At 47.2% G+C, this 14,075-nt stretch overlaps 1 long non-coding RNA gene across 1 annotated transcript in view; it reads left to right on the forward strand.

The window, feature by feature from the left end:
* Window positions 1-4,236: 4,236 nt before the first annotated feature.
* The window catches only part of LOC125946447 (uncharacterized), a 35,938-nt gene continuing 26,099 nt past the window's right edge, over window positions 4,237-14,075 (forward strand). Inside the window, exons 1-3 of the long non-coding RNA XR_007467594.1 lie at window positions 4,237-4,354; window positions 5,432-5,461; window positions 9,385-9,420. This is a non-coding gene — a long non-coding RNA (uncharacterized LOC125946447). The remainder of the gene's footprint in view (window positions 4,355-5,431; window positions 5,462-9,384; window positions 9,421-14,075) is intronic.

A 14,075-nucleotide genomic window follows, 5' to 3' on the forward strand; every position in this document is an offset into this window, starting at 1 on the left:
TTCATGGAAGCGTAAGGGTTTTATATAGGATTTCCTTAAGTCAAGATCAGATCATTGTATATGAGGTATATGGGATTTTAGGTAGGATTTTTAAGGATTTTTTTACGTCGTTCTCTACGTCGTAAAGCGCTTTACGTCGTTGGAGCGCTTACTGGTTCTTTACGAAGAAAGATTTACTGTTGAAGAAAGTTTTACTTCATCTCTTTATATTTATCTTCCAACGGATTTTTATCAAGCTGCAATATTCAAGTGAATGCCTCACTTTTAGGATTTTACGTCGTTCTCTACGTCGTACCCAAGAGCGCGCGCCATTGGCAGTGTCGTTAGTGACGTCGTTCTCTGCGTCGTACCGAAGCACGCGCGCCAAGTGCCACTCAAGAAACTCCCGCCGAAAGTGGGCGTTGGCCCCGGCGAACGCGTTCCCGCCATTGCCACGATGACGCTGCTCTGCCCGCAATGCCGCCTCCTCGGCTCAGCCGTTGTCGCATGCGTTCGTTATCTCGAGTTAGCTCGGCGTCGTGGTTAGCAGCATCCGCCCGCCATTGGCGCTTGCGTTCCACTAGAAACACAAACATGTAACCAACAATTGAGAAACGTTTCAATACAGCGTCGGGATTAACCCAGTGCTAAACACCGGGGCCGCACGTTACAGCTTCGTTGGTTAACCACCTGTACGGAGTGCTTGGGTGGTGTGTTTTTTCTGCTCACCTTTCTATCTGTTTCAACATGCCTTTTTTTTACCTATGAGATTCTTTATCACTTCCGACTTAGTTTGTATTCTGTTGTTTCTATCCGTTTCATCTAATGACGATAGTTTATATGGTGGCTTTGTCATTACAGTATACAGTTCACCGCTAAGGAAACAGGTCGATTACAATCAGCCCACCGAACGTGTGTATAAAGGCCGTTTTGTTATACCGAATTCTAATCACAAGACTGCATCAGCGTGTAAACGAAATGTGGCCCACGGTGGAGGCGTGTATTGCTTCCTTAACGGGGACACATACATGCGTATGAGGTGCAAGAGTCCGTATTTGTATTCTGTAAACTTCAGTCACCTCTTGATTGTCCCGCGCTTCTCCTACCCGGCGCGCTTCTTTCTAATCGCGGTCTTTAATGCTCTTCGTGCGTCACTCATATGCTCCCCTTAACTCGAGCCAACCCCCTCTCACTCTTTCTACGTCTATGGCTGTCATAAAGCCGGCGGTGGTCCTGTACGATGCTAAAACGCGCGCGTTTGTCACCAGCACCCTCTGGAGACACGCCGAAGATCTATTGCAAGCGCTACAAACTGTCAACGCGATCTGACATTACACCTGGTCCGTGGACCTGTTTTCTGCAGGGGAATAAACAGCCTCATAATTCGAAAGCGGCAATTGCTGAGTCGGTCCTGCTTTTTCCTCGTGTGCACGTAGGGATACACACCACTCGGTCCACCCACTGGTCTGCCGTTTTCACGCGCCTAATGTACGCGTTCCAGTTCCGGGCCAGGCGCCGGCGCTTCATCACGCTGCTAGAATGCACACCTATGTGCACGCTCCGAAGGCCTGTCGCCTGGATAAACCATTAGCCTTCACATTCCTGTAAGGTTTTCGAAAAGTGATCCCACAAACACAAGCAATCGTAGAAGCTGCTATTTGGTTAGATGCTGTTGCTAAATCCGCTGACTTCTTGATCCAAGCGGTCGTGGTAATTATCACCGCGAACGGTATTTTGTGCCCTTTGCTATAAGACACGTACACACGAAATACGCGGCCTCTTAGTGCTGCTCCACTATACGGACTCACTGGGGGCGAACACAGCAGGTCAACGCACCGTTTTAAATGTGGACCGGACTCAAATGTCTCGGGTGAAAACGCCTGATGTGTTTTAACCGTGGTCAGAGCACAGCTGCTGCCGGAGATTGGCTGTCACCCCTTGCACAGCGAGCCGGGCCCACTGGCTGCTGGCAACGCCACGTCACCCGACCTGAGCTGTTCAAACAGAATCATTAATAAAAAGGAAACTTGGCACTCAGCGAAAATAGCGCGCAGGTACAATTGGAGCGCTTACTAGTTCTTTACGAAGAAAGATTTACTGTTGAAGAAAATTTACTTCTCTTTAAATTTCTCTACCAACGGATTTTTATCAAGCTGCCATATTCAAGTGAATGCCTCCCTTTTCTTCTCGTGTGCTATGCACGGCCTTGAAAATGTTCCAATGGTAACCGCGTTAAAAAAAAAAAAAAACCATTTGCTCAAACCTAATCTGCTCGTCTTGTTGTTACTACACTTACAGTCTGCATGCGGCGTCGACGTTCGCCATTTCGTGCATTTGAGGACTTACGCGGTTACTGGACGTCGTTATGTTGTCTGGCAACGTGCAAGGGCTCGTCACTCAGCATGAAATTACTACTATCGATGGGTCTGTTGGAAAGCTTTACCAATGCGTGGCCACAAAACCATCAACAAAAATGGTGTATACAAAAACAAAACAGCAGCTTTGTTGCTCGAGATTGCCAAAAAACTGCTATCGCTGCAGCAGAGCGCACAATCAAGGGGTTTTGCCAACAAGAATGGACCTGGATTTTGGGGGGGAGCAAAAGGAAAGAAACCTCTGGTGTTCTATGGTGAAAATACGTACTGCAGGGGCCATTTGTGCTACTGTTCTGAACATGGAAGTTTCTTCCGTGCTGCAAGAACATCCTAACAAGCGCTGTTGCTATTAAACGCATACTCAACGCAAAGCCTTTTCTACAGCCTATCATAACATTCATGGTTTTTCTATGCTTGTTTGCTTCGTATTCACATGAACCCGTGAAGACTATGGGCAATCTAAGTTCCTAGCCACAAGTTATAAGACGCCACTGTGATAAAACCGCTTGCGCATAATTAATTGGTTTTTTTTAATTGAAATGGTCGTACTCACGCTGCGGCCAAATGGGTCGTCTTCTTTTTTGTACTCTGAATCTAAACGTGTCGGCGACAGAGGACGGCCACGGCGTCGGAGAAGAGTAATTGATGGCGGGCAGCACACGCTTTTAAATTTAAGCTTTCTCTATCGCGACCTGTGTTTCTTGAAAGTATTAAGTACTCGAGTTTCTCGCCGAATAGACGACTTATATTGCATATCAATGTTAACCAGCAAAGTAGTATCCGTGAGTACACTTCTGTTCCGTGTAATCAAACTCTAAATCGCGACATAAGACCACTACGTAAAATGTAGGCTGTATCTTTAACGCGCACAGGACTTTCGATGAAATAGCGCGAATTTTTTTTTCGTTATCATAAGTTTACCACATTTAGGCGACTGGGTATGCGCCTACTCTTGGTGATGTAATTCCACAGACGGGGTACGTGCCACTGCAACAGAAGGAGTATAGAAGCCTGAAATGTGTTTGTATATGTGTCGCACTTCTCTGCGAATACACCGCTCATAAATATTCTTTCCTCGACAAGCATCATATGCAACGCCTTTGTCTCCGTGACACAAAGCTAGCAGTTACAGGCAACCATGGTTGCCTGTAACTGTAAATAACAGTAGCAGAAGACAAGCACGCGGCCTGCAGGCCGCGTGCTTGTCTTTCGCTACCGAGGCAGGCTCCCTGTATCGATTTACTGCATGTCAAACTGTGGAGGCCAAGGAGATGTTCTCAAAAGGGTTATAAGAATGCCAGTACACCCTTCGGCTAAACCTGTCCAAGCGTCTCAAGGCGCTCGCTCGCCTGCATGGAGTTCATAACTCGAAGGACTGCTCAGCGGTGTTCAATTGGAAAATAATGCTTTCGCATTCACAACTCTTCAAAAGTGCTTAGGTTTCCTCAGATTTTTTTTCGAGTTCCAGCTTGCAACTTTCAAGTCTAAGCACCGATATCGACCCGTGCAAATGTTGGCGGAAACAAAAGAAGACGAAAGCTGCACGAGGCTCGCTCGCTTCCACTGGCAGCCCCGCTGACTAACTTAGTAAACACTACTAAATTCTTTTATTATTGCTTTATTTCTCATTTTGAATTACTCATTTATTTTTATTCTTATACTTATGTATTTATAAATTAATTTATTTCAAATTTCTATCATAATACCACCCGGTTCGTGGCCTATCCCCCTCAGTGGGTTGTGCCAAGTATTGAGGCATCATCATCATCATCATCATCGGCAGCCCCGAAGAAGAAGAAGGAAACCAAACGAACGTTTGCGCACACGTAATCACAAGGCTTCCTTCCGTGATATTTCTGGTTTAGCAGCTTACTTGATTTATAGGTTCTGCATTGCTGCAGTGTTTTTCCAATTGGTGGTCGAGGCTCGCTGCGATTCTTCCGGGTATTTCCATCCATTTCCTGCACCAGAACACTGACGAAGCAATATGGGCGAGGAATGTAAGTAACGTTAATCATTTCCCTGTTTCATTTGTGTCGCCCATTTAGTGTTACAGCGTACAGCTATTTATGGGCGCCTTGCGCCGCGGCTTTCCACAGTTGATAGCCACAACACATCTTAGGGATCGGAGGAAGCGACATTGGATTTACGTGATCCAGCTTCGCGCTGACACATCGAAACGCTTACGCGAATTTCTATCACTTATTGCTTATCGCGAGTTTGCTTTTACCGCGAGTAGCTGTTTATGTCACGTTATCTGTTTTGATTGTTTTCGACGTCACAGGCAACCTACACGCACGATATTAGCAGTATACGCTGAAACGTCTTATCACTGCCGGGACTGAACGTATGTCGGTCGCAGTGACGGCAGGCATTCTACCTTGAATTAATCGTCATGAACTGGTACACTTAGCGGCAGTATTGCTTACGAAATATCCGCGAGAGCGCGTTGCTTCAACCCGCTCTAGCGGATATGTCGGAAGCAACAAGGCTTCAAGCCTTAATTTTCCGATGGTGAAGCCAGCACGTATGCATTGCGTTATGCACGCTAGGTGTGAGTATATTCCTGCATGGTAGACGGTTGAGCATGAACAATGCGCTCAAGTCGCAAATCACAATTGTCGCAGCGATTTTAGGAATGCCTTTTAAAATTTAGTGTCGGTAACATGGGTGTTTCCAGCGTCGTCCGCCATCGATCCTTTAGTCACGCTTCAGAAGCTTATTAGCAGAAGCAACTGTATTGCGCGGATAACGGCAACTTTCTTATTACTGGTGTTTTTTTTTTTTTCGTGAAGCTGCTGTCGTGGAGATGCCTCCCCGTTACTTACAATTCCTTCCCAGCGGTTTTATTGTGATGATGCCTGCGATGCTATGACTTTTCTTACCACCGATGTGCGTGAAAGGCTTACAGAGGAAGCAAGTCATGATACGATGGAGAATACTGGCAAGGGGTTGGAATTTGCCGCTTAATACATGTAGTTGTCCATTACAAACAACCGTGTAGCTACAGCAGTCCTCTGCTACTGTCGGTTATGTTTTGTCCTTGTTTATCTTTATTTATATTCATTTTTTTGCAGCGGTTATGGAGTCGCAGGTGTCGACAATGGGTAAGCACTCTTTCCTTTATGGCTACACCGTACACTCTCCGGACATCACGGTCGTAGCTTATCACCGCGATGGTTCTCCTATATGGTGCGTAGGAATACTGGTCAGTGCATCTTATTAACTGCCTCGGGTAACCTGTTTCCATGGAGGAAGGCAAGCTTAGTAGAGGACCCTGTCCTTCCGGTTTTGTTGGAGCCTCGCAATACGCCAACGGATGCAGCTGCTCACCGTGCTTGTTCACCAACATGGCACTCGTTCCGTCCTACAATCAGTCAATGTTTTATTGCGCTAGCAATTATATGTAAACTGCAAGCGCGTTTCTGCTGTCGCCGTCGCCGTGATGGTCCGTATTTAGCCCAAGGGTGATAACACAATCTCCGCGCGCCGTATGCTGTATGTGCGCGTGAAAGCGCGCGAGGGGAGCCACCGGTCGTGGCTCAATCTCGCGCGCATAGGGTGATAGGCAGTGCGGGAGGGATGGGGGGGGGGGGGGGGTGGCGTTTGACTGCGGCACGAACTACGTACTTTGCACGGTCGCGCAAAGCTCATAGCTTCATGCGTGTGGTGTTCTCGTCGCTCAGTTTGCGTTGAAGCGATACACCGCACGATGTTCATTTCGCACGCTGCTGCTGCCGCCCTTCCTGGCGCCAGCATATTGACAACGAGTGTCCGCGGTCATCGAGTGTAATGTGTTCATGTTAGCCTTTGCACGCTTACATCATGCTTGGTAATTTAGTTAGCAAGTGCATATTTCCAAGTTTCTACGGCCGAATTTAACTACTATCCTTACTTCGTATAGCTGTCTACTAATTTGCTATCCGCAATCAATGAAGTCTTTCGGGCGAAACTGCGGCTCTTTTTTTTCCAAACGTAGAAACATGCGAGCTTTCAACAACAGACGCATGCGACAGGCAGAGTCAGTTGAGTAGTCGTAATGGAATAATAATTTTTCGGTACGGCTTTGAAGAGCTGGTTATTGCAGCACTTTTTAAATATAAACCGCATGCACGCGATCGTGCGCGCGACAGCGACAAGCGACGCGATGGAGATGGCTGTTGCGTTCGCTCATCGCCTACAACTCGTACCGCATGCGAGCGACGACCTTGAGCGACGTCTCCCCGGTGTTGCCGGTATGAGGGCAGAAAATATGCGCCGAAACTGGCGTGACGCGTGCTTTATTAATTTAAGTTGATGTGTTTTACTGTAAAGAGCAGCACAAATATTTCTAAAGGTTCTTATCCTTGCACGTATCAAAATTTCGTTGTTCGCTAGTTCCGTCCTACAATCAGTAATACTTGACTGATGTACATCCTGTTCCGGCTTGGCGCTATTGGCTAGTCGCTCATAGCACTTCCAGGCGACGAATTCTAGATTTCCAGGACCGAGCGATTGAGCGACAAGAACGAGCGATCTGTTGGCGCGACGGCCTGTTTCGTCGCTGGAAGCCGTCTCTCGTCGCCGTCGCCCACAAAATCGCTCTCATGCGGTTTGGGCTTTAATCATTTACATCGTTTCTACGCCTCCTTTGCTTCCGTACCTACTAAAACGAAAAGTTGTAGGATTTTTGACGCTGTTTGTATACCAGAGTGATGAAGATGTTCATGGTAGAGGTCGCATTTTTTTTTTTTTTATCGCAAGGCGCATGCATCTTTTTCTTGAGTCATTCTATTTATATTGAGGCGTGTGTTCCAGAAAGGACCGGTTGTAGTTACCCCCTAAATTGAATCAGTGTACACATAAAACAGAGCGCGCAACAGTTTTGCCTTCTGTAGCTTAAACATATGAGACCATACCGTATGGCTTACTGTATATTGGTGTTCTTACTCCCAGTAATTGACAAGTGCAAAATTTCACGGTTCATTGAAGGCTTTGAAGGGACACGACAGGAAAACATTAAATCAGTTTAGACGGATGAAGTGTTTTTTTGAAAACTCTGTTGTCCTTAATTCCGAGATAGGTTGATTATTAGAAGAAAAAATAGAGGTGAAAATTTCAGTTTTGGAATATCGCGCTGAATCCCCAATGCCGAGATGCCACTATGACATCACGGATTTTAAAGTACTATGTCTTATAAGTTCCTGAAGAGATCCTGAAATTCTCTATGTTCAATCTTTGATTCCCATAAAACACAATGTACTCTATCTTAATCCTTAAATAATTAACTAGTTAAAGAACCCCAGGTGGTCCAAATTATTCCGGAGTCCCCCACTAAGGCGTGCCTCGTAATCAGATAGTGCTTTTGGCACGTAAAACCCCATAATTGCATCAAATAATTAACTACACCTTCGAATAACGCTGCCCAATCCATGACGTAAACCTAAAAGGAGGCGTCTTTTGTGCTTTGTCTGTCTTGCCAAGCGTCTTATCGTGGTAAGAGTTGTTTTTGATTCTGCAGAAGGGTAATTACTGATACAGAAGAAATCATTTTTCTCTTTGGAGTCCCTTTAAAGTATTCACAGATCTCTCTTTCGCAGTGGAGGCTTATCAAATCAAACTGTATTTTTACCTGAAGCGTGTAATGATATATACGCTATGACACACTATAAAAGAGAACATCTACACGGTATTCCACCGTAATTTACAGCCGAGTGACTACCGTTATCCATCTGCATACCTGCCAAAGACATCGCAATAGCTTTCTGTAAAACTCGAAGAAATGTTGCAGTTCGATCGTTTTATTAACCAGTCAAGCATTTCCTTTATCGAACACTCACATGTGACAAACTTGAAAATCCAAATACGCTGTTCAGCCTACCGGATATTTAATATCACGCGAGCGTCGACAGCATGGAGAGTCAGCGCCTTACAACGGCGAGAAACGGCGAGAAACGACTGGATCGGTATTATACTACGCGCAAGCGCACTAAGCGCTCTCTAATGTGAGAGTCATCTGCTATGCTGTTCTCTTCAGGAGTGCACGCACTCCACGTTGTTATATGCCAGGCCGCATCGTTCAGAGCACCTTCACAGACAATGCATCGTAGAGGTTAATAAATTTCCTTATTTTCCAGATCTAGCAATAAGAAAGAAAAGATTGGCTGAAGTTTACCTCTTGTAAACCTATAGTTATCGCGAGCGAAATGTCTGTTTAGCTTGTTTTTGCAAACATTATACACACAGTGTTTCATTGATGCACACTTCCGCGCTTACAAAGCTTCTGTATAACGTGCTAATCTGGCGCCCCTTTGTTCCTGTGTTTAAGCAGCCAAATTTGCCTTTGCTTGATATTTCTGAGCCTGCCGTCTAGCTGTATTTCTACTGGATGATCGGATTCAGCCTGTCGCTTGCGATGAAGCGGACGCACAGACGGGCCAGCCGGCGCGCCATTTAAGGCGAAACTGAGCGACCAAGCGCCGGCGAAGCACCCTTAAACCCCCGCCTAGTCACGTGGTACCACAGCGGCGAAGTTCCGAGCGAGCGCAACTGCGACGCCTCTCCGCAGCGGATCACGTGGCGTGACGTCACACCTGCCACACGTGTGCTCCGGGTGCTCAAAGTCATTGCGACGCGATGAATGACCTTGCGAGACATAACGTAGTAGAGCTTTCGCTCTAAAACGGAAAGTGCATCATAGGTGACCCATAGTTGTGCACGTGTTCTGCTTCACATGATCTCTTTCTATTGTTTCCTTCCGCAAACAAGACCACGTAGACAACCCTGCCAAGGTCTTCCTGAAATGACCATCGTAGCAGATAAATGCTGAATTGTGCTCTGCGCGCGTGCGCGCACTATCCTGTTCTCATCACTTTTCGCCGTTCTAAGGCTCTGACAAGCTGTGCGGTGAACGCTTGCGCAATAGCATTAAATATCCGGGAGGCCTGTACCCGCCTTTCTTACTAAATATTACACTTGCGTGCCATGTTAGCTTAAATGAACGCCGTTGATTCAAGCTGTGAGTTGTACTTATCACGTTTCTTCTCAATAGTTTCCACTATGGAGTCCAGCGTGTCTACTGTAGAGGGTAAGCACTCCCGATTTTCTTAAGTTTTCAGCAGTGCCGGCGTGGCATAACGACTGCAAAACATTTTGTCGTTTTCTGCAATTAAGCAACATTGCATGCTGATCTAACGGCACTACCGATGCTCAGTTGTGTCCGGAACCGGGCTTTTCCTTCACTGACTCGTATGATTATAACGAACACTTCACGACGTGTTTCAAAAAAGCCTACAGAATTCAACTTTACGTAAGGTTGCGTTCAGTGTGATCTACAACCCACGAGTACTTTGCCGCGTGCTTGCCCGTTGTAATTCATAGTGAGCGTGATAGTACATCAAACAACCGTCGTTTCCTACGAAAATTCCTAGAGATAAATCTGGCTCTAGTGTCTATGGGAGCGAGAAGCATGGTGTTCGAGACAGCAGGGAAATGATGGCTAGTGCATGAACTTGCCTAAACTTCATCCTTCTGGCTTCGAATGGCTTTGTGACTTTGGATATTGTTCACTCTCAACAAAATATTGCGTTAAAGTACAACAAGTTGAATAATTCTGTATATGCGCCGGGTCTTGTTGCCGTCATAGTTTATGATGATGGGATTGCGTCGAAATTGATGCCGATAAAAGCACATAACATGCAATAAATAAAGCCACAACATGTTTGAAGCCACAAGCTCGAATGTCTAAGCTTCATTACTCTGCTAGCTGAACAAGTGCGAGGCCATAGTTAATTAGCAGGAAACTTTACTGAAACAACCGTTACTTTTTGTCTTAATGTTTTATGTTTTACATTTGTGCTTTCACGTGCGATGAGCTGAATTGAACCAAAAGGATGGCCACATTGCACATGATGAACTCGCACTTTATTTCTTTTCGTGCTTGTGTGCGGGCCGGAATTGGGCGTCACTCAGAGGGCAGAAGACGTGCGCCGAAAGGAAAAACTACCTGTTTTAACGCGAAAGCATTAAGGGCACCGTGTCGCAGAAAATCCGGCGTCGGCAACGGGCGTCGGCGCGCGATGTCGGCGGGTGGCGGAGAAAATCATCCCCAACCACGCATGCCCTCCGAATATATTTAGGTGCATTTATATGCCACGCCTTCTTATATGACATGTGGTATATACGGGTTATATTGCCACACCATTCCAGCATTAATGTTGCTCATACCTTGTCTTGCATTCTTGGCAAAGATATTCCTTGGAATTTTGAGAACGAATGTCATGAAACAAAACACCCACAACGCATGCCTTTGATGTTAAATCTTCTCAGACTGAAATATTAAAAGTGCGAAACAAAAACGGGAACCTGAAAATTATGCAATTTTTGGGGCGCGGCTGTGCAATATCTCCGCGTTCGCCCCACGCAAGAGGCCGCGTTTCTACCAGAGAGAGAGAATAACATTTTATTGATTGGACTGGAAAGGGGTGTTGGGAGCGGGTGGGTGGGTCCCTATTCCGAGACTCCACTGGCCAGAGCTACTCGCCGGGCCTGGTCGAGTAGACCGCTCTGGGTCTCCAGGTCCGCGCCGGCGAGCATGGTCTCCCACTGCTCCCTATTAGTGAATTTGGACCCCAACAGGGGGGAATTGAATTTTGGGGGCCTACTCGTGCATTCCCACGTTACGTGGGCGAGAGTTGGCTTCCCCCAGCACCATGGACAGTGGCTTGGATAGGCCGTAGGCCAAATGGCATGCCATAGCCCGAGGTGCGGGTAGGTATTTGTCTGAATTAGTCTCAAATCCCGGGCATCCGCTCCGCTCAGACTCGGATGGGGCCCCGAGTATGTTCTGCGTTCCAGACGCTGATGCTCAAGGATGTCGCGTGGAGATGTCAAATGATCGAATCGGGGTTTCTCGGGCTGCACTCCCGCTCGGCAAGCCAATTCTCGAACGAGAGCATTTGTCCTTTCATTGCCCGCAACCCCCGCGTGGCCCGGGCACCAGATGACACTGTGCGTTTCCCGGAGCGTGTGACCTAGTATGCGTAGGGCACATGCCGGTACTCTGCCTTGCATGAACAGGCGACAAGCCACCTGTGAGTCCGTGAGGATCACAGAGGGCTGGCCGGCTGCATCTTTGGCCTTAATTGCCATTGCAACGGCGGCTGTCTCCGCCGTGCCTATGGATTTGCTCCTTATTGTCGCGCTAATTTGGAATTTCAATCGATCCATCGAGCTTGTGGCCACTATTACATGGCCACCTGGCCCCGGAGCGGCATCTGTGTACAGCGCTTTAGAACAATTTCCAAATCTTTTTTGAAGTTGGTGTGCCCGAGCCTTGCGCCCGCCCTGGTGGTAAAAGGGGCTCATGTTTTTGGGAACTGGGGCCACTATGTGGTTTTCGCGTATCGCTCGAGGTAGAGCCACTAAGTCTTCCTCGCAGTAGTGCGGTCGTACGGGGTAGCCTAATGTTTCTAGCAGCTTTCTCCCGGTTGGGGTTAAGTTTAGGCGCTCTCTTTGCGATATTAATACCGCTGCCTTAAGTTCTTCGAAGGTGTTGTATAACCCTAGTGCACATAGTTTAGCCGTGGAGGTGCTCATAGGGAGTCCGATGGCAGCTTTGTAGGCCGTTCGTATAAGGGCGTCTGTCTGCTCCAGATCCGTTTTACACAACTCCTGGTAAGGGAGGCTGTATGTAATGCGGCTGATGACGAAGGCGTGAACAAGTCTCAAAGTTTCGGCCTCGCTAAAGCCGCTACGATGCTTCGTCACTCTTCGTATAATTCTAGAGATTTGTTTGGCTGTCGTTCGGAGAGTTCTGATTGTTTTATCTGCGCGCCTGTTACTTTGAAGGCGAAGGCCGAGTACGCGCATTGTTTGTGCCTCTTTGAGCTCTTCGCCATCGAGCCGGAGCGAGAATTGTGGTTTGCGGTACCCTCTGCCGTGAATTCTGATGAATTCAGATTTCTCCGGCGCGCAAGCCATACCGCCCTTTACTGCAAAGCGGTGAACTGTCTGTATTGCTTCTTGTAGTACGCTTTCTTTGTGCCCCAGGGATCCTTCTGTTACCCAAAGCGTGATATCGTCTGCGTATAGCGCAAATTTTAGGTCCGGTATTTTTTCCAGTTCTTTAGCTAGCCTGTTCATGCCCATATTGAAGAGCAAAGGGGATAATATTGAACCCTTTGGGGTTCCACGATTGGGCATCTCGAGAGTTTCAGATCGGACTTCTCCTAGTCCTATTGTGGCTTTTCGGCCCGTTAGGAAGGATCGAATGTAGTTATAGGTTTTTTCTCCGCACGCCGTACTGCTTAGTTCTTGCAGAATTGGGTCGTGTGCTATGGTGTCGAAGGCGCTTTTCAAATCTAATGCCACCACTACGTGTTCTGCCCCTGTTGGGATGTTGGTGATAACCTCGTCATGCAGTCTTAGGAATATATCTTAATTGCGTGGATAAATGCTGCCTAAAACCGTACATGCTGTCAGATAGGTAGTCATTTTCTTCTAGGTGGTTAGTTAATCTATTTAGTATGACTTTTTCAAATAGTTTTCCTAGACATGAAGTGAGAGATATGGGCCGAAGGTTATACAGGCTGCGGGCTTTCCCGGCCTTTGGTATAAGAACTATGGACGCTTCCTTCCATTGCGTCGGTAGTGTTCCCCTGTCCCAAACCTGCCGGTTAAAGTAGTCTGTAAGCTTTTCTAGATGCTGGTCGCTAAGGTTTCGTAGCATTGCGTAAGTTAGTTTGTCTGGACCGGGGGCGGTGTTCCGTCGTACGGATTGCGCCGCTGCGAATAGTTCGGCCTTTGATATCGGAGCGTCTAGCGTCCCATTTGCGGGCCATTGTACTTCCGTATGACTGGAGCCATGGTTACCGCGCCGATGTACTTTTCCCGAAGTAAGCTTATTAGGGCTTCGTTCGAGCCCTTGAACTCCTCGGCGAGTGTTATTAGGGTCCTGTTAGTGACCGTTTTTGTATTCTCCGGCTCCAGCATGCTTCGCAGTATTGCCCATGTTTTGGCTGTCGTTAGTGTGCCTCTCATGGAGTCGCAAAACCGGACCCAGTTTTCGGCTTCCAGTTTCCTAGCATAGTCGTTCGCGTTTTCAGTAATTTCACCTATTTTGATTCTCAGTTTCCGATTTAATCACTGCCTTTTCCACCGTCTGGTGAGGCCCCTCCTGCAATCCCATAGGTGCAGGAGATGGGTATCAATTACGGGGTTTTCCGTGGTAAGGGTGATTTGTTTAGAGGTGCGGCCGTGAGCCTCCCGAATGTGAGCAACCCACTCTTCCGCGTTATCTAGCCCGTTGTCGGGGAAGGGAATGTTTCGATAAACCAACCAATCCGTGATTGTTACTTTCCCGATGGTGCGTCTGATTTTTGCCGAGTCCATTGATAGGCTGATAATGTAGTGGTCGCTCCCTAAGGTTTCGTCGAGATTTTGCCAAATCACATTGTCCGAGTTGAGGGTAAATGTCAAATCGGGGAAAGTATCTCTGCTGACGCTATTTCCAATGCGTGTTGGAGCCATTGGAAGCGTTTCCAACTGCAAACTGTATCTCTCTGTCACCTGTAATAGTAGCGCTCCCTTGGTAGTGTCCCGTTTATAACCCCAGGTTGTGTGAGGGGCGTTGAAGTCACCTAAAAAGACTAGTCGGTCTTTCCGTTCTAGTGAGGAGATCGTTTCTGCGAGGATATTTTCAAAATCCCCTCCTTTCTCTTTTGGCGGGCTATATATGTTACT

This window comes from Dermacentor silvarum, chromosome 6, assembly GCF_013339745.2.
Source record: "Dermacentor silvarum isolate Dsil-2018 chromosome 6, BIME_Dsil_1.4, whole genome shotgun sequence".
Classification (NCBI taxonomy): Eukaryota; Metazoa; Arthropoda; class Arachnida; order Ixodida; family Ixodidae; genus Dermacentor; species Dermacentor silvarum.